The sequence below is a fragment of the Phasianus colchicus genome, chromosome 24 (assembly GCF_987193195.1).
Source record: "Phasianus colchicus chromosome 24, bPhaCol1.hap1.1, whole genome shotgun sequence".
NCBI classification, from domain to species: Eukaryota; Metazoa; Chordata; class Aves; order Galliformes; family Phasianidae; genus Phasianus; species Phasianus colchicus.
In genome coordinates this window covers 3521316-3539213 of record NC_143459.1, presented here as the reverse complement: position 1 = coordinate 3539213, position 17898 = coordinate 3521316, and the positions used below count along the sequence as shown (strand labels likewise).

General features: G+C 53.5%; 1 protein-coding gene across 20 annotated transcripts in view; it reads right to left on the bottom strand.

Annotated features, from left to right (window-relative positions):
- Positions 1-17690, bottom strand: part of EPB41 (erythrocyte membrane protein band 4.1) — a 72797-nt gene extending 55107 nt beyond the window's left edge. For 12 of the 20 annotated variants that reach the window (XM_090123825.1, XM_090123827.1, XM_090123826.1 and 9 more), the window contains exon 1: positions 17585-17682. The gene's annotated coding sequence lies outside the window, so the exon portion shown is untranslated. Of the gene's footprint in view, positions 1-4502; positions 6843-11459; positions 11601-11800; positions 11956-17584 lie in introns of those variants that run through there. The other 8 variants (XM_090123845.1, XM_090123847.1, XM_090123841.1 and 5 more) reach the window with 7 other exon arrangements.
- Between the last annotated feature and the right edge of the window lie 208 nt (positions 17691-17898).

The following is a 17898-nucleotide window of genomic DNA, read 5'->3' as shown; positions in this document are numbered from 1 at the left end:
GGAGCAAAATGAGACAGAAGAAAAAAAAGTTGCTCCAGCAGTGGGAAATATCATTGCTGGGGTTTGTGTTACAGCTGCTGTATGGAAGAGCAGCAGCAAGTGATGGATGGGACAGCAGAATGGCCTCGAGTTGCAGCAGGGGAGGGGCAGGGTGGGTGTTTGGGGTGCTCCAGGGTTGTGGGGATGTGGTTATGGGTTTAGTGGGATGGGTTGGGGATCCTAAAGGTCTTTCCCCAACCTCAGTGATTCTGTTTTACGATTTTCAGCCACATCCTGGGCGAGGGAAAGGAAGTGCACAGGCAGGAACAAACAGAGCAGATAGAGCTGCACGTAAACACAGGAAATGTTTGTTGAAGACAGCAGTTAGGTGGGCAAGGGGGAAACAGCAGCAGCCACACTGGAAACAAAACACACAACAACAGCCCCAGAGAAAAGCTCTCCTGTAACGACACATGCATGCTGGAAATGGGATCGGGAGCAGCCGTGGGCACAGGAATTCAGCACACCCTTCCCATGCTGATGCCATCACTCCTGCTATTCCTCCTTGTTAGATGACCCTTCCTCAGTGCCCATTCCCCCGACAACATTAAATCATCAGCCAGAAACTCCTGCAGACCAAAGGCAGCTGATCCTCATCATTAACTCTGCAAAGCAAAGCACCTGGAAGAGCTCCTTTCCAGCACATCTGAACACAGCACAGGGCCTGGCTGCACGTGGGAATAAAGGGAAGAGCAATACTGAGCCTGGATTCTTCCCTCCCAAATGAGCTTCTCCTCCTGGCTCTTCAAGAAAGCATGGAAGTCCTCAAAGCCTTCAGACCAGAGATGCATAGAAACCAAACACCCAACAGACTTTTAGCTGAGAACACTCATTCTGCATGCAGGGACACCTCCCTGAGCCCCAATCGTCTCTGATTCGTACACAGATGAAAGTTATTTCTGCAGCTGCCAGCAGGCAGCCCACACTTCAGTTCTACACTACGGCACTCGGTGTGTTTATCCCCTGCGTCTCTCACCAGGTTCTCACTGCACACATTCGCTTTCAAGTTGGCAGCTGGAGATAACAGCAGAGAGGACTGAGGGCTGGAGCAGCTCTGGGGCTCACCGCCTCTGCTCCAGAGCTGCTCAAAAGCAAACTGCAACAAATCCTTGCTGCTCTCTTGCAAGCTATGCTACATCTTCTTCCTTCAATGAGTTTGGGAGCTGGAAGGCAACAAGCAAGGCAGGGGGCTGCAGGAGGAGAACAACTCCCAGTAAGGCAGCGGGGTTCAGCCCAGCTGTGTTACCATCAATGCCCAACCCCCAGGTTGAGGGTTGCACCCATAGGAGGTGATGGAGGCACGAGGAGCAGCCCTGCACCATCTTCTGCCCCTACTCTGCAATTCCGCTACGCAGCCGTGTGAGCAGCTTAGTCATTTATTTAACGAAAAGCTTTTAATTATCTCTCTCACACACACGCATTACGTGGGGCGGGGAAGGGGAGGATATAATCAGCCTACAACGGGTGACCCGCGTGTTCAAAGGAATTGTGTTTTTCATAGAAATAGCCAACTAGATCAAAGCTGCTGCTGCTAAGCCCTGCCCCAGGCTGCAGGCTGCATCCACCGTGTGTGCTCTGCTGCAACTGTAACTCATGCTGAGCCCATGCCCGGCTTTAGGCAGAGAGGTTTCTCGTGAAGCAGGCTGCAGGCATGGTGAAGGAGGTCAGTGCACGGCTTGCACCTGCTGGAAGCCAGGCTGATGCAGTGACATCACACAGCACTCACTCTCAACGACAGATGGAAGGGAGAACTCTGCGAAGCAGCGAGCCCAGGGGCTGCGGGGGGCTCAGACCCCCTGGCAGCACCAGTTAGGATGCTGTGCAGCTCAGCAGGACGGCAATGGGGACGCGCTGCAGGGTGGGTGCTTGCTGCAGGCACAACAGCTACGGCAAGTTTGCAAAGGAGCGTGCATCAGAATCGCAGCAGGATCCAAAAGAGTGTGATTGCCCACACCCAAAGCCCACACAGTTTCTCTCTCTGTGGAACTGCTGCATTAAAAAATAAATAAATAAATAAATAAATAAATAAATAAATAAATAAGGGATTTCGCGCAGAATGAAAAAAGTCTTTGGGTTTAATACATAATGTCAGAGGAATTACAAAAGCAAAATTTCAAGTAAACAGCAAACAGGCGTAAACAACCGACTGAGCGTAAGGAAACTAATAATATTAATCTGGATTAACTGCAAGCCATGGACATTCCTACCTAATCCACCCGATGGACAGACACAAATCCCCGCCATGCCGCATCCTGCAGCTCTTGGCAACTTAAGGAAGCACAGAACTGATCAGAACAGAGCAACAGATGAGAAGAATGCAGCGAAATCTTTACGTGCGGCTGCCTGCTTAATCTACAGAGGATTACAGCAAAAGCCAAGCACCAGGAGAGCAGAACAAGCAGTGCAAAACATCGCTGAGCCCCAACTGTGAGCTCCTCTGGATGCAGAAAGCGTGGCATGGGGCTTCCCAAGGAGCTGCAATAGGGGAGGGTGGGACAACACAGACCTGGGTGAGAGCAGTGGGAGTGCTGGCACCTCTCGACGCTCTGAAAAGTTGCATTGGGAAGAAGTGCAGCCAGGGAAAAGGCGGTAAATTCGGAGGTGAGTATCAAAGCACAAAGGGTGATTAAGAAGTGGAAGCTATTCACACCCAGAGAACTGCTGTAGGACCCCTATGTAGGACCCCTCACATTAAACCGGTGCCTGTCACAGCTCAACCTCGTTGCCCTTTGCTACCAGAACCCCATAAGGACTCAGCAAGAAGAGAATCATAGCATCACCAAGGCTGGAAGAGACCTACAAGATGAAGAGCACGCACATATCTCCCATCTAAGCCCCCCCATGCACACACACAGGCCACACATCCCTACATTGACTTCAGAGCAGAGCAGCTGACACCCCATGGCTCAATGCCCGCGAGCTGCACAGCGCAGCCACGCTTTGATCGCTAATGAATGAATTTGTAAACGAGGCTGCTCAGCACAGAAACACAGCATCTATCAACCCCACTTTGCATCCATTTCAATATTTGCTCAGCAAGCAGCAAATGGAGAATCGGAACAGATATGGTGTGTTTTGCTGCTTTCCCCAAATCAAACGCTGTCAACTGCAAACATCACATCCAGAACTGCCAGGTTGGAGCGTAACTCTTAAAGCACTTCTGGGCTGGAGCAGCACAAGGTGCTCAGAGAGGGGCAGTGAGGAGCTCACCCTGCCCCCCCCCATCCCAATGGAGCTGCTGGGAAGGAGCACTGCCCCCCATCTCTGCTGCTGCACTGCCAAGAGGGATTTGGTGCACATCGTGATTGGGAGAGCAGATCAAAATGCAATTCTTCCTGTTCTTCTAACCTGGAATGATACAGGAGGAACAAAAAAAAAAAAAAAATACTTGACATTTCTCTCTGCTTGATAAGTCTGATCCAGCTTTAAAAGTAAGGAGTGCTGTGTTTATCCCAAATTCAATCTTGGCAGCAGACGATGTCTGCCACAGAACGCCAGAACACAGACCTCACTGGGCAGCTTTGCCATGTCAGCAGAAACTGACCGACCCCACAGCCTTAATTCACACCAACCCACGGCAGAGCTGCATCCAGAGGTGCTCGAGGTTGGCACCACTTGCACGTAACATCCCATAAAAGCATCACCTGCAAAGCAGAACATCCCCACTGCTGTGAAGGAAAACCTTTGTGCCAACGCCGTTAAGGCACAAAGAGCAGCTCCAGATCCACACGGGGCAGAACCTGGAGCAGCAGGGCTGCAGCTCCCACCCTGCATGTCTCCTCCCTTGGGGTCCCACAGGGATTATTTGACGTTCATTACCGAAGAGCGAAACTAAAATCTGTCCCGGAATTGGGACGACCTTTAAGAGCTGAGCTCTGTGCTCCTCTCAGCACACGAAGCTTTAGGGGGGACCCTCAGTGCAGCCCACCCCAAACCCACGGAGCAGGCAGCGAGTGCAACACCGCACACATCACACACCTCCCCGCGATGTCAGCTCCCTCCCAGCCCTCCGAACCGCTCCTACCACGAACCTCGCAGCATAAAAACCAGCAGCAGCGCTGCGCTGCAGGTGCACTGCTGGGACCTCCATCGCATTGCCGAACACCTCGGCGGCCCCTGCAGCAAGTGCTCTCCTGCTGAGCCGCGGCCTTGCAGCACGCAGAGCTCCATTTCTCACACACACACACACGCACAGCCCTTGCACAGCGCGCGCGCACAATGCAATGCGTGCATCAGCCCCGCGCGCGCGCGCACCGTGCGTGCAGAGAGAAGCCCTTTGCACGCCCGCACCCTTCGCGTACACGCGGGCTACGCATCACGCACGCAAACCGTGCACACACAACGCATGCACCGAAGCGCCCAAACGGCAGAGGAAAAAAAAAAAAAAAAAAGAAAAAAACCCACAACAACCGGACGCGCCACGCCATGCCCGCGCACACGGCCCCGCGTGCACGCGCACTTACCCACCCGCCTCTGCTGCTCCTTCACGCAGCGCACCGGGGCCCTGCGAAGAGCCCTCGGTGCGCTGCTGACTCGGGGCCGGGTCGAACCGGACCCAAGCAATCCGAGCAGCGCCGCTCCGAGCCCCTCCGTGCCCGCCGGCAGCGTCCTCCCGCCTTCCTCTCGCCCTCCCGCCCGCACTCTGGCTCAGCCCCCGGTCCCGCCCCCACCCACAACACTGTAGTAAGTTCCCATTGGTAGATCCCAGGGGGCGGGACGCCGCGCCGCCCTCCTATTGGCGGAAGGGAAACGGCGGCCGTCGGGGAGGGCGGGGGGAGCGGCAGCGTGCCCCCCCCTCCCCCCCGCGCTCTCCCCTCAGGGCTCTGAGCAGAGCGGCGCGCCGTGCCGCTGCCCGCCCCGCTCCCTCACAGCCCCGCGGCGTTACGGTCCGCAGGGACCGGGCTGCGCACACACACACACGGCCGGGGGGGCTCCGTCTCAACGGGGGGGAGGCAAAAAAGGGGCAGAAAGAGGCTTCTCGCCTCGGTATTTCCCAAGCGGCCACCTCCTCAGTGACCCAGATTGCAGAGCAGCGTCTGAGGGAGAGAGCTGAGAGGGTTACCTCAGGGAGACGAGAAAGGAGCCGGGGGGAGGAGGGAGGAAAGGCGCTCTGAAAATCATTTTGTTACCTAATTCAGTGTGAGTTACACCAAAAACACGCCAAAAACACCGACAGCACGCGTGCTGCGAACCGCTGCCTTCGCTTCTTCCTTCCTGCACAGCCCCAAGCTGACCTCTGAAATCTCAGAGGAAGCAATGGAAATTTCTTACATTCTTCACTATGAGGACGTTTTGCCTTGTGCCAACATTGCAAATATTTAAAGAACTCCCCCCTGGTTTAAGTCGCTTATAGGAGTCCCTTAGAAATGGGGACTTAATAAGTCAAGATTTCTTGGTATTCAGCTGCTGCATACGGGACTAAGGAAAGGAATTATATCCACGCGAGGCATTTGTTTGTGATCTTTAAGGCAGGAGCTGAAGGGCTGCTGTGTGGGTGCTCTGATCCTCAAGCACTGCCCAATGCAAACCAACCAGGACTGATGCACAGCACCCTACGTGTGTCTGTGTGACGGGCACACAGGTAGCAAACAGCTCTAAGTCTGCCTGCAGCATCTTAAGAGCTCCTCGGCACCAGATTAACTCCAGCTGAGGTAAGTTCTTCATAAAAATATCCTTTGTAAGGTGATCCGATGCCCTGCTGGTAGGATTTGTGCGTTAACACGGAGCTCCCACTTTGCCATTGCTGGTGAACGATGTGTTCAGAGCATTACCAGCACGAATAATGAACTTCGCATAGCTCTCCATACCCCAAGGAGCTTCTCTAAATGAGGAATTCCCAGTCTAAACAAAGGAACTATGTGGCATGCTGGTATTGGTGCTTCCTCCCCCCAAGCAAGGAGAATTTAGGATGAAGAGAAATAGTCAGCATTGCTCCAAGCCCTAGGAAAACAAAGAAAGGAAGCTGGCCAACTGGATCGTTTATAAACCACTGTTCTAAGCAAGCTGGTGGTATGTATGCTGTACATCTTGCATCCACAGTAGGCATGTTCAGCTTCCGTGCCACTTTGCTAGTAGGAGAGCATCTCGAAGGCAGCAGCAGCCATTTCACAGAGCAAACAAGGTGGGAGGAGAGCAGGTGGCTTTGCTGTGCCAGTGCTGGCCCTCTGCCCTTGGCTCCTCTTCCAGATTCAGTGTCACCATCAGCGGTGCAGAGCTGGCCGATAGCAGAGGGCCAGGATGAGGCAAAAAGGAAATCTCCCTTCAACTTCACAAGCATCGTTTTACTGTGAAACAAACAGCGATGGAGAGCAAAGACAGCTCTGATGGAAGATTCACCTCGGGGGAAGGGGCGCTTCAGCTAAGGCTGAATTTCTCCAGTGCTCACATCTTGATTTAGTGGTAGACAGCCAAAAAAAAAAAGTCCAGTAATTCACCTCCAACAGACTAAATTGCAAATTCAAGAAATAGTCACAGAATCACTAAGAAATAACAAACGCTGCATCACTTTGCTACAACATGCGTGCACAGTGATGGCAGCCTGGGACATCCACGCTCACCCAGCACTGTACTAAACATTGCTGCAGAGATAAACCTCCTCCAGCCTGCCACAGCACTCCAAAACCAACAACCAATTCACTGCTGGGCAGGTTATTAAAGGGACAAACAGCACGCTCCATAGTCAAACAGCCTTAGCGACTTTGCTATTGTGAATCCACTTGGCAGCATGGCAGCAAGTGCCAAGTTGTGCTAAATCCAAGCTGCTTCTCCTGGTCTTTTCTATGTGATCCTCTATTGGAGGGTTTTTCTTTTGTTTTTATTCTTTTTAAACCACAGGAATTGTGCCATTTAAAGACCATCGTTGCAGAATTAAAACCACATGTTCTTTCTTGTGGGCATGAGCATCCAGCCACTCTATATTTTTGGAACTGGGTTGGTGTATGTGGGTGCCTTCTGGGGAGATGGGAAGGGCAGAGGGGAAAGCTGCACTGGTTCCTGTACACATAGGAATTCCAGTCCCAGAACCCGGTGATTTTAAGCCCCATCACTGATCTGAAAGAAGCCGATGTTCATTTGATACAATGTTTTGCTACACAGCAGACCAGCTCCAAGAAGGAGGAGGAATAAAATAGATGCAGAGGAGCATAGGCTCTCTCCAGGCTGTGTGCCAGCACAGGGAACAGCTCCCTGGAAAGTCAGCTTTGTTCCAGGGCTTAGAAACAGCATGCAAAGCATGTTTCTGCCAAGATGCCCCATTTAAAGATTAGAGGAGGTCAGCTTAAGATTGCAGGATTGAGTTTTCATATGGCGAGTGTTTCTATGCTGAGAGGAAAATACTTTTCCTCGTTAAGTTTGGGTAGGAAGTATTAAGCATACAAGTGGCTGCACTTAAAGGAGCTAGAAAGTGCTTAGAAACCCCAGGGCATAGATTACAAGCAATGCTGTGAGTACAACTAGTGCGTGCTCTGGAAAAGACAGAGTGGATGTGGAGCCATCATGGGAAGAGACAAAAGAGACAAGAGATGCTGACCATCAGGCTGTGAGCTCTCCCTCAGTTCAAGCATTTACCACTTTTTCATTCCCTAACAGCCTTTGTGGAAAGAAGACACGACCAGAAATAGAGGAGCATGCTCACAGTGTGCCCGTGCTCCCTATCCATCACTAAACATTCCAGGAGATGCTGCTAAAAACCTTGGAGTTTGGGCAGCAGGAGCCCTGTGCCAGCCTTCTACACCAAACACGAGCAGCCAGCTTGGCCAGGGACACAGCTGTCACTTCAGCAGGGGACACGCTCAGCTATGCAGCCTTTGTTGAAATAAACCTAAAAATAACAGTTAGTGCCACCTAGGGACCAGCTCTAAGGCAGGGACACGGAAGAGCCACACCACAAACAAAGAACGTCAGTGGCTGATTTACTCCTTGCACGGTTGAGAAGTCAAACTGCAGCAAGGAGAGGCAGTTTAAACAACACCAGGCAGGTGTGGTTTGCACCACAGCTTCTCCCCGCACGGGTAGGTGAAGCTTTCACAACAGATTGTTCAAGCACAGATTTGACTCCGCACTGCTGCTCCCTCAAGCTGGGCAGAGCATCCCTTGGCTCTGAGCATTTAGTTCAGCAGACAGAGGGAAGCAAGCATTCCTAGATCAGAGTTTATGGAAGAGCAGTGTCAACCTAGCAGCAAGCCACAGCCAGGTGCTCAGAAGAGCTCTCTCATCTACAACAGAACATTGCAGAGAAGCTGGACCTGCACATTAGTGGGGGATACGTGCCCAGAGCTAACCAGAGACATTCACCATGGAGCAAATACTGCTTGTAAGCAGAGCACAGCCCACCTCATTTCTCCCATAAATAGGAGCTGAAGCACCCTGCTCAGTGCTGCTCCCCCACCTACCTCCGTGGACCTTGCAGGGTTTGTCTTAAGCTACTAACGGGATCAGATTTGTCACCCTGAGTCCTCTCTCCAGATGATCCCACAGCCTAATGCAGCATAGCCAGAGCCTGCTGAGAGAGGCAGTTCTGCAGGTGCGCAGTGATTAATTGGTGCACATTTCCATATCACAAATGAAAGAGAAAGAAAGAAAGAAAGACTTCTAAGCTCAGTTGAAATGCAGTATATTAACCTTTGAAAATGGCAGTCATGGATACCGGCTTCAAAAAGATTAATATCAATAGGGCAAAATCCCAGAGGGTAACATCACATCGCCACCAGTTTCTCTGAAGCTTTACAAAATAAAGCATTTTGAGGCTTTATTTAAGGTCATATATTTCCCTGCTCGTTTTAGGAAGGAAACCTGAAGCAGTTCTGATTTATAGGCAGAACCCAAACACTGGGGTCAGGAGGAAAGGGGAAATCAGAAGGCCTGAGGAAAGCTGTGGGTATGGATGAAAAAGCAGGAGGGGAAGGGGTGAGGAAGAATGCTTCAGCTGAACTGCTGCCATCGCCACAGCTAATTGCTGAAAATCCCCCTGCAAAAAAGGTTTGTTACTGAAACAAATAACGCAGCTCAGTTGTGGGGCACATTCTGTGGGTCCACAAAGGCACAGCTGCAAGTTAACACGGTGCACACAGCAAACCCTTCGAGTGAGAGATGCAGCAATAGCTGCAGAAGCCAAATCTCACCCCTGCGTCCCGCTTCCACCACACACCGCATCAGAAAGAAGCTAATAATCATTAAGCTGCCATCTTTTATTTCTAATTATTTGCCTCCACAGCAGGGTTCCTGCAACCATCAAGTAGGAAGGAAGCAAATCTCAAGGGAATAACTGTTTTGAAGAGGGCTCGCAGCTGCCACTGTGTGAATGGCTCTCCAAGAACAGTGGGAACTGCTGCACGCTGCCCACAGAGCTGGGAGCAAAGCATCTCTGTTAGGGCTGGATTGCAATGTTGATTTTTAGGTCAACTAAAACAGCTTTTCTTATGCAACAAGGGATACAGAGAGCTCACATGCTTTGAGGTTTTTTGTTGTTGGGGTTTTGTGTTTTTTTTTTTTTTGCTTTCATTTAATTAGATGGTAATTCAGAAGGCAGCGCTGCTATTTTAAACACTACAATGAGAAGTGTTTCATTGCCTTCAAAGCAGTGAAGTGGAAGCAGTTAGCAAAGCCAGCCCTAGAACTTGGCACTGCTTTGGATTCTGACCACCTCTTCTGATGGGGTGGGACAACAGAAGGGATACCCTGCTGCCTCACTGCCAGGAGGGATTTTGAGCAGAACATCTCACTGGAAGGCAGAAAAGTGAAAGACCTCATTTGCTCTTCCTCTTCGAGCTATACTTGGAATACACATTACAGGAAGGCCCAAGTTTACAAAACAACAGCTGTTCAACAATTCCATGCAACAACCTTCTCTAGGAGAAGAATACCTTAGTCAATTAAGCAAGAGAGAAATGATTTCATGAGCAGGTAAACACTGAGGTGACGACGTCCAGCTCACATCACCACCATGCCAGCAGCAGGACACACCTCTACAACAAACAGCTCTGAACATTTTTCTGCCAGCACACACCTCCCCTGACCTCACTGAAGATTTCCTGATGGGCTTCAAATGACAGCAACATATTTGAAGGTCCAGAACACAGCCCCAAATGCCAAAGGCTCCTCTTGCAGCTCACGCAACTCAACATTTTCCTGTTTCTGCTCTCCAGCTCTTTGCAGCACATCTCCCTCTAGAAGCTGATGGCAGTACTCTCAGCATTGCTGCCCAACACTATTATTAGGCTGGGAAAAGACACTGACTTACCACTGCTCCCATGCTCCCCACTACACAAATAAGCCAGGTTTAAGGATGGAAGGCAACCTGAGCCATCTGATCTCTCTGTGAGGTAAGGGTCAGGGTTATCCGTGATCCACTGAACCTTTATCTTTGAACAAGGTACCACTTGGTCTTGTTTGCTGACTGAGATTAACACCGGGTTTCAACTGCCATCAGGGCAAAACCCCAAGCAGCAGGAATACTGACAAACATCCATTGCATTTTGCTTACATTTTTCTTCAACTCCAGCTCCTGGCTAGCACATGCCTGCCTACATTTCTCACAGTTAAACCTTTTGTGCAGAAGGGTTTTATCCTGCATTCAAGTGACTGCTTGGGGTTTGGATGGCAGCTTGGCACCTCTGATCAAGGCAGATTCTCTGGTTAGTTAATTATCCTTCTCTGAGAGACTCAGTAGCAAAAACCACTCATTCAGAACAGGAGACAGTCATGCAGCTTCCAAAGATAGCACTTCACTTGGTTCTGTGTAAGAACAACAGGTTCATACTTGGGTCTGATTCATCCCCAGCCCTCCCCTCTGAGGCACTGTGTAATAATGCTGAGTGGAGAATAAAGTCATTTGCTCCCAGAGCCTTCCTCTGCCACGAAACCTCTGCTGAGAGACCACACGAACCCACTGCACTGAGAGGATTTTCCCCCGCGCAAAGAAGGATCTCCATGGCCATAAGCTGGAAGCATCAGTGCCTGGTGCACTTCTCCAAGCTCGCTGTGCATTTCCTGCAAGAAGAGCCCCAGGCTGCTCCCTGCAAAGCCGCACACAGCTGCATTTCTACCCAGGGGAAGCCAGCACAGCTGCAGCCTCCAGGGAGGCTCTTACACAACTACAGCACTGATTTAGAATCAACAGCTCTTGGGAGGAATCTGGGGAGGAATAGGGAGCACTGCTTGCTGCTACCAGGGAAAATTTCAACCTCCAAGTCTTCGTGTCCTGTCAGCTCAGGAGCTCACACAAACAACTCCATCCCACAGTCCCAGCCTGGACATTGCTATACAAAATGCCTTTCAATATCTCAAACATTCACACATAACACATGATAAATTCCACTTTATTTGAACAACCAGCACTCCGGAGTTTTGAGATGGAAGAAACAAGCCAGCTCATTATTAAAGCCCAAGGGGTTCATTTCAGCTTTCCCTGAAGCAGCACTTACCCAGAGATGAGGCAGCACGGCAGCACGCGCAGGCCAGGCACCAGGATCCATCACAGGGCAGTGCATAGGAAAAAAAAAAGAGAAAAGACACCGGTCAGTAAGCAGTCCCAGCCACACAAGAAAAGCCCTACACACGCTGCAAATATCCCTCCAGCCACAAAGTGCTCACATTCGTACTTCACGCCATCGGTGCCGCGGAGTTCGCGTAAGTGAACTGCAGCATCTGGCTTTTCTCAGAACAGCAGGTGGAACCGGACTGTCACGTCGGGCCACTTCTTAGAAATGTAAACACCAAGTGCAGAAGGAAAAAAAAAAATGATAATAATAAATCAGCTCGTTACCTAATGCTGATAAAGCAGAAGGCACTGAGACCGCCGTCCCGTGCTCAGTGTGCTCCAGCAGTGCGGGCTGCCCGCGTGGCTCAGGTGCCCCCTGGCACAGCTGGGCTGGAGGAGCAGTGAGCTCAACCCCAGCTCCTATGGCCTTGCATAACTTCCAACTTCTCTTTTAGGTTTCATCAGGCGGGGGGGGGTGGACTTGGCACAGCACGCCTCCAGCCCCAACTCCAAAGGGCTTCAACTGAGCCCTCTAGTGGGCTTCAAAAACTCAACAAAACACCCACAGACCTAATTTAATTAACGCTCTGCCAGAGGCCTCTAAACCCTAATCCTCTCAACAAAAGGATCGTTAACTAAATGAAAAGATTCAAGAGAGCAACGGGTCTCTCAGCTACAGCCAGGCCAGCAGTGTGCTCTGGTGGGCACACACCAGAGTCCCAAAATGCCCCCAAATGGTCCTCAGCCCAGGGCATGGTCTGACACAAGCACAGAGCAGCACATGTGGGACACTGAGCTGCACCAGAGGATGGGCACAGGTTCGTTCCCATCCTTTGGGACGTGTCCATGGGACATCACATCCACCACACCATGCTGACCATCTCTGTGCAGTCATCTCCAGTGAGCTCAGGAGCCCTAAGAGCAGGAGCAGGGCAATTTCAGTACAGTGCTGCTTGATTTCAAGGTTCCTATCTGCTGGTGTCAGAGCCCAGTGATCAGGCACAAGAAGTTCTCCTTTCAAGGCAGCCTCAGTCGAAGGCTGGGACAGCACCTCCACCCAAGGACCATACGGGGGCAATCCAGGGCCTAAATGAACAGCAGGGAGGGTCGTTCCCATATAAGAAAGCAAGAGGTGGGATGCACATTGGCAGACCAATTCAAAGCATGCAAGAATACAGTCCATTAAAGTACAGCCAAGAAAAGCCTTTAAAAGTCAAGGATTCCCAGCCCTCACAGCTCACTCCAATGGGACAAAGATGGAGCTGCCCTTTGCAGACAGCTCTCATGGAAAGCCACCTCCAGTTTCTAAGCCACACATGGGACCCAGAGCACCAATGCTGCAAAGAGCACATCCACAGGAGCACTCATTAGTGTGATGAACAGGAGCAGAACAGAGCTTAATTACAGAGCAGAGACAGTTCCCTCTGGGTTGGATGAGTGCAGGCAGTGCTGCCCTGCAGGGAGGGCATTCCTCATGGACCTGCACAGCCCCCGGCCACCCTGATCCCAATCAAGGCCCTTGCAAGCAGCTGCAGAGCCCCAGCCCATAAACATGAGGACCCAAGAAGAGTAAGACTTCAGGTGTTGCTTGCAAAAAAGCCTCCATCAGCAGCAGCAGCCTACACAAGTCTCACTGGAGATGGTACTGCAGCCCCCCCCAGATATTGGTGTCCTGGCTGCGGTGCTCCATGGGAACAGCTCTGTCCAGAGGAGCAGAGTCTCACCAAAGCCCAAATCTGAGTTCCACCCCATGCTGCTCACCAGGGCAGAGCACTGATCACACCCCAAGGGCCGGCAGAGCCTGGGCTGGGCTGTAAGGAAGGCCAGAGGTGCTTTAGCACATTCCTTCTCCACAAACCAGCCCACAGCACCAGCCAAGCCCATCACAGAGCCTTGCTCAAAAGCGTTCATGAGGCCCCCCACTTTCAACAGACACGTTTACAGGACAGCTGCTGCCATGCAGAGCCCTCCCTGCCTGAAGACACAGGAACAGCCGTTCCCAGAGCTAATGAGGCTGTCCTGCTTTGACCCGGGGCACTTTTCAACAGACACAGAATAAACAGTCCTCTCTGTGTTCCACCTCCTAGAATAAATCCCACGAGCTTCCATCTCCCCAGCGCAGGCAAGAACACAGATGGTCATGGAGATTAAAACATACAGAGAATTAACAGCCCCGTGCAAATGAGCTTCTTCATCCAGCCCAGTGCTGCCAGGTGGCACGAGGAGCAGCACTGGGATTCAACCACCACGGTTTGCTGAGCTGCAGTCACAGCCCCGTATGAAGCAACACAAGGCAAGGGAGCAGAGTTTGTAGGGGAAGGGAGGTGCAAACTGCCAGAGCCAGGCACTGCAGTAACCACGTCTGCCTCAGCCTGGCTCCAGTCGGTGTTTCTAAGGGACAGCTTTCAGAGTCAGCATCTGAATTTGTGCAGATTCATGGGGATGACTCAGGACGGTGCTCAACACAAACTCCTCCTGCAGGGAGGAAGCTGCCCTGAAGTTCTGAAATGCCAACAAGCAGTTGAACCTGTCCGCAAGGATGTCTGGAGGGAGGACACAGAAATCCAAGCCCTTAAAGGCTGGTGCTGGCTGACAAGCAGTAAAACCATCACTGCATCCTCCCCCTTGTGCTGCTTACCAGGATGCCAAATCTCAGCACGTGCTCAGTGGACTACCAGGTGCTGACCTCACTCCTTGCTCCCCCAACAAGGCTTTCCCAGGACCTGCAGGGAAATGCAAGTTCCTTAGTCACCTATTTACAAACAGCAGCAGAGAACACTTTAATAGGATTCATTAATTTAATTGAATGCTGCAGAGGATGTCAGTGACTTTGTGTTTGCAAAGGGCTTTAGGATGAGCAAAGGGAAGAGCAGGGACAGGCCCTGCTCCCTAAAATGCTTCAGAGGGGCAGAGCTGGGGCTTGATTTTAAAATGGTGAGCCCCAGTGGCAGGCATTGGAACTGGATGATCTGATTCTAGGGCTCAGCATCCTCCAGGCATGTTTTCCCAGCTGCCTCCAAAACACTGAGGAGGAGGCAGAGGCAGAAAACTCCAGCACTGCAAATCCAAGCTCCCTTCCAACCTCTCCTTCTCCCAAAAGCCACAAATGAGAGACAGTTTTACAGCTCTGCCTTTTGAACGGCTCACGTGAAGCTTAGGCAACACAAAGCCTCTTCTACCTGCCCTTCCGTGCTCCTGGGCACACACGTGGATGGGAGCCCAGATGGTGCACGTGCTGCCCCTGGTGCTCTGCACACACAACTGATTTTCCAGGCTTTTCCCCAGGGGCAGCAGGAGGGGGCTGCAGACAAACCACGCTAATTGGATCGACCAAGAGCCCTATAAAGCAGGGAGCAGCTGCTCAGAACCTCTTGTGAACAGCAAAAATAGTTTCATCTCAGGAGCAGGCATGGATTCAAACACCCTTTTCTTTTCACAGAGTGCATTCCCTGCCGTCCCCCCCACCCCAAATAAAATAATTAGATCCACAGATCCAACCAGGAAGTTCAACAACTTGGAGCAATGACAACAGCAGGAGGATTTTCCAGGCCTTCCAGCTTGTTTTGCAAGCCCTGTGTTATGTAAACCACTGCCATGCCCATCATGGCATGGGGCTGGAGCCAGCTGGCAGCCACCACAGCAGGTTGGGTGCAAATTCCTTCCCAGGCACCTTCCACCATGGCTCTCAGCACGCAACAGAGAGCACCTCGCACTTCACACGTAATTGTTCAGCAATTAATCATCTTCCCAAGGTTTGAGGTTTTCCAGGACTCCAACCTGTCCCAGCACCAGGTACCGAGCCGCTGCCCCAAGCAGAGCCTACCTGCTGCCTGATGGGCACCTCCAATGCAGTGAGCTATTCCCTACAGCCTGTAACCAACCCCTAGCTTTGCTACTGGAGGGGTGAGCAGTTCTTGCTGCACACACACCCCCAGCACACAGCACAGGGTACATTCAGCACCTACCATGAGCAGCTGGGAAAATGCCACAGGCAGCCCCAGGGAAGAGGGCTGGGAGCTGCCATCAGTGTCCCAACACAGTGCACACAGCCGAGCCCCTTTGCATCCTAATTGAGACCTAACAAAGCACAGAGAATTACCGTGGGTCGGCAGGAGAGCAGCCGTGCAGGGCAGCTCTGAGAACTCCAGACCCTATTGCTCATCTAGAGCCAGGGAACGCCGATCCTCTGTTCATCAGCAGCCTCTAGTGGAAAGAAGCACGCAGCCCACTTCATGCAGACCCCACAGAGCCCACCTCGGGGTGACAGCCCTGATGGTCGACGGGTGCAACACCCCGACTGTCACAGAGCAGCCGTCCCCACGACCCCGCACTGCTCCTGGCCACAGCACCAGCCTGACTCAGCCTCACCAGCCAAACACGAGCCAACCCCAAACCTTCAGCCGCCGCAGCCCAAAGAACAAAGCCAAAACGCTGCCCTGCACCAAAGCACGGACACTGCACTCCAACAGGACTACCAGCACGGGATACGGCTGCAAACAAAGAGCAGAAGAACCTCTGTTATACACGTGAGGAATGCTCCAACTCCACCCAGAGGGCAGCTGCCTCTCGCCCACCCCCCAGCAATGGGCCCAGGTGATGCTGCACTGCAGACAGCTCCACGCTGCTGCAGATGAGGCGGCACTTTGCAGCTCGGCGGTGCCAAACCCTCTCAAGAAGGCCGGGAGCTGCTCTTAAAGGAGAGGCAAAGCAAAGCACAGAGCGCAGGGAACACCTGGAGCACAGCCCTGAGGATGCAGCTCAACCAACGGAGGAACTTTTCGCTGCCGCTCTGCTCCCATCACGCCCCACTCTGAGTGGGGAATGCAAAGGACTGCAGAGCTGAGCAGGGAACGCATCTGAGCGGGCTCAGGGAGCGGCTGCACACCTCAATCCAAACCCCACGAGCTCTGGCTGGGCACAGAGGGGCTGCAGACCCGCAGCACGCACAGCACGCGTGGGGCAGAGGCTGCAGGATTAAGCAGAGCTGGGAACCTCAATCCTGTGACACCTGAAACTCTGGCACGGTTGCAAGTTACTCCCACGGCCAACCCGATTACCGTGCAGAAGGAGGGCATGCAGGGCAGCAGCAGCACCGAGCCCGGCTCTCAGAACACATCAGTGCCACCATTAGAGCTGCAGGGCTGGGGAGGGCTCCGGGGAGCAGCCAGCAAGAGCCTCACTTGCCTCAACGCAGCTCCTTGCTGCAGGGAAGCTGAGGTTAGAGGGGCTGCTGAACATCCCCTGCCCTCTGACTGCTCACATCACCCGGCCCCGCTGCTCCCAGTGCCCGTTCATTTTCCCCAAGCAAAAGCCTCGGGTAAATCAATCCCCAGCGAGGCGGCCGCCGAGCCAAAGGCACAACCCTGCACTGCAACGCCGACCTAAAGATAGCGATCGTCCCCTGCAACTCTGGCTCACAGCCCACCGGGACACGGGGAACCAGAACCACCCCGGTTCGGAGGAGCGGATGGGATCAGCACGGGACGGGCAGGGAATTGCGGGATGAGATTGCAGAACTGCCGGGGACGTTCGGTCCCCTCTGCGATATCAGCAGAAAGCGGACGGCTCTGAAAGGCAATGCGGGAGAACGATGGCCTGGGAAGGGAACAGGATTGAGGGCCGAGCGGCACCGCGGCCCGGGAAGCGACGGAGGAGGCGGCCGTGCCGTTCGGGAACCGCCTGGGAGGGCACGGGGAGCGACTTCGACGGAGCGGCGGGCCGAGCAATGCCCCAACGCCTCTGGGACAGCTATTGGGAGAGATGGGGGCACGGCAGAGCGCAGCCCCCCGCTGTACACCGCACGGGAACACCGCACCCCGGCGAGCCCGGAACGGGCAACCCCGCAGCCCGGGCAACCCCGCAGCCCGGACACCGCCGCTCGCACCGCGGCCCGAGCAGAGAACGGGGACACTGCGCGGCAACCCCGAGCGCCGCAGCTGAGAACCCGCCGAACAGCCGCGCGCGGCAGCCCCGCAACAGCAACAAATGGGAGCCGGGACCCGCAGCGCCCGCCTCCCCCCGCAGCACGCGCCGCGACCACCCGCACGCGCCGCACAACCCCCCGCTCACCGGGTCGCTCCGCGCTGCCTCCACCTGCGCCGCCGGCCCCGCCCCCTCTGACGTCACGCGCACCGCCCCCGCGCCGTTGGCCACGCCCACTCCGCGCCGGCCACGCCCACCGGCACGGCGTTCCGTGGGGGAGGGGCCGGCGGCGGCGCTGCAGTGGGCGGGGCGGGCAGGTGCGGCGTGACGTCACGGGGCGGCGGGCGGGAAATCTCCCCGCGGGGGTTCGGGGTCGCGAGTTTGTGCTCCGTGACGTCACCGCGCCATATAAGGAGCGGGGACCCTTCCCCCCTACGCGCGCCGCGCGGTCCGTCCCCACG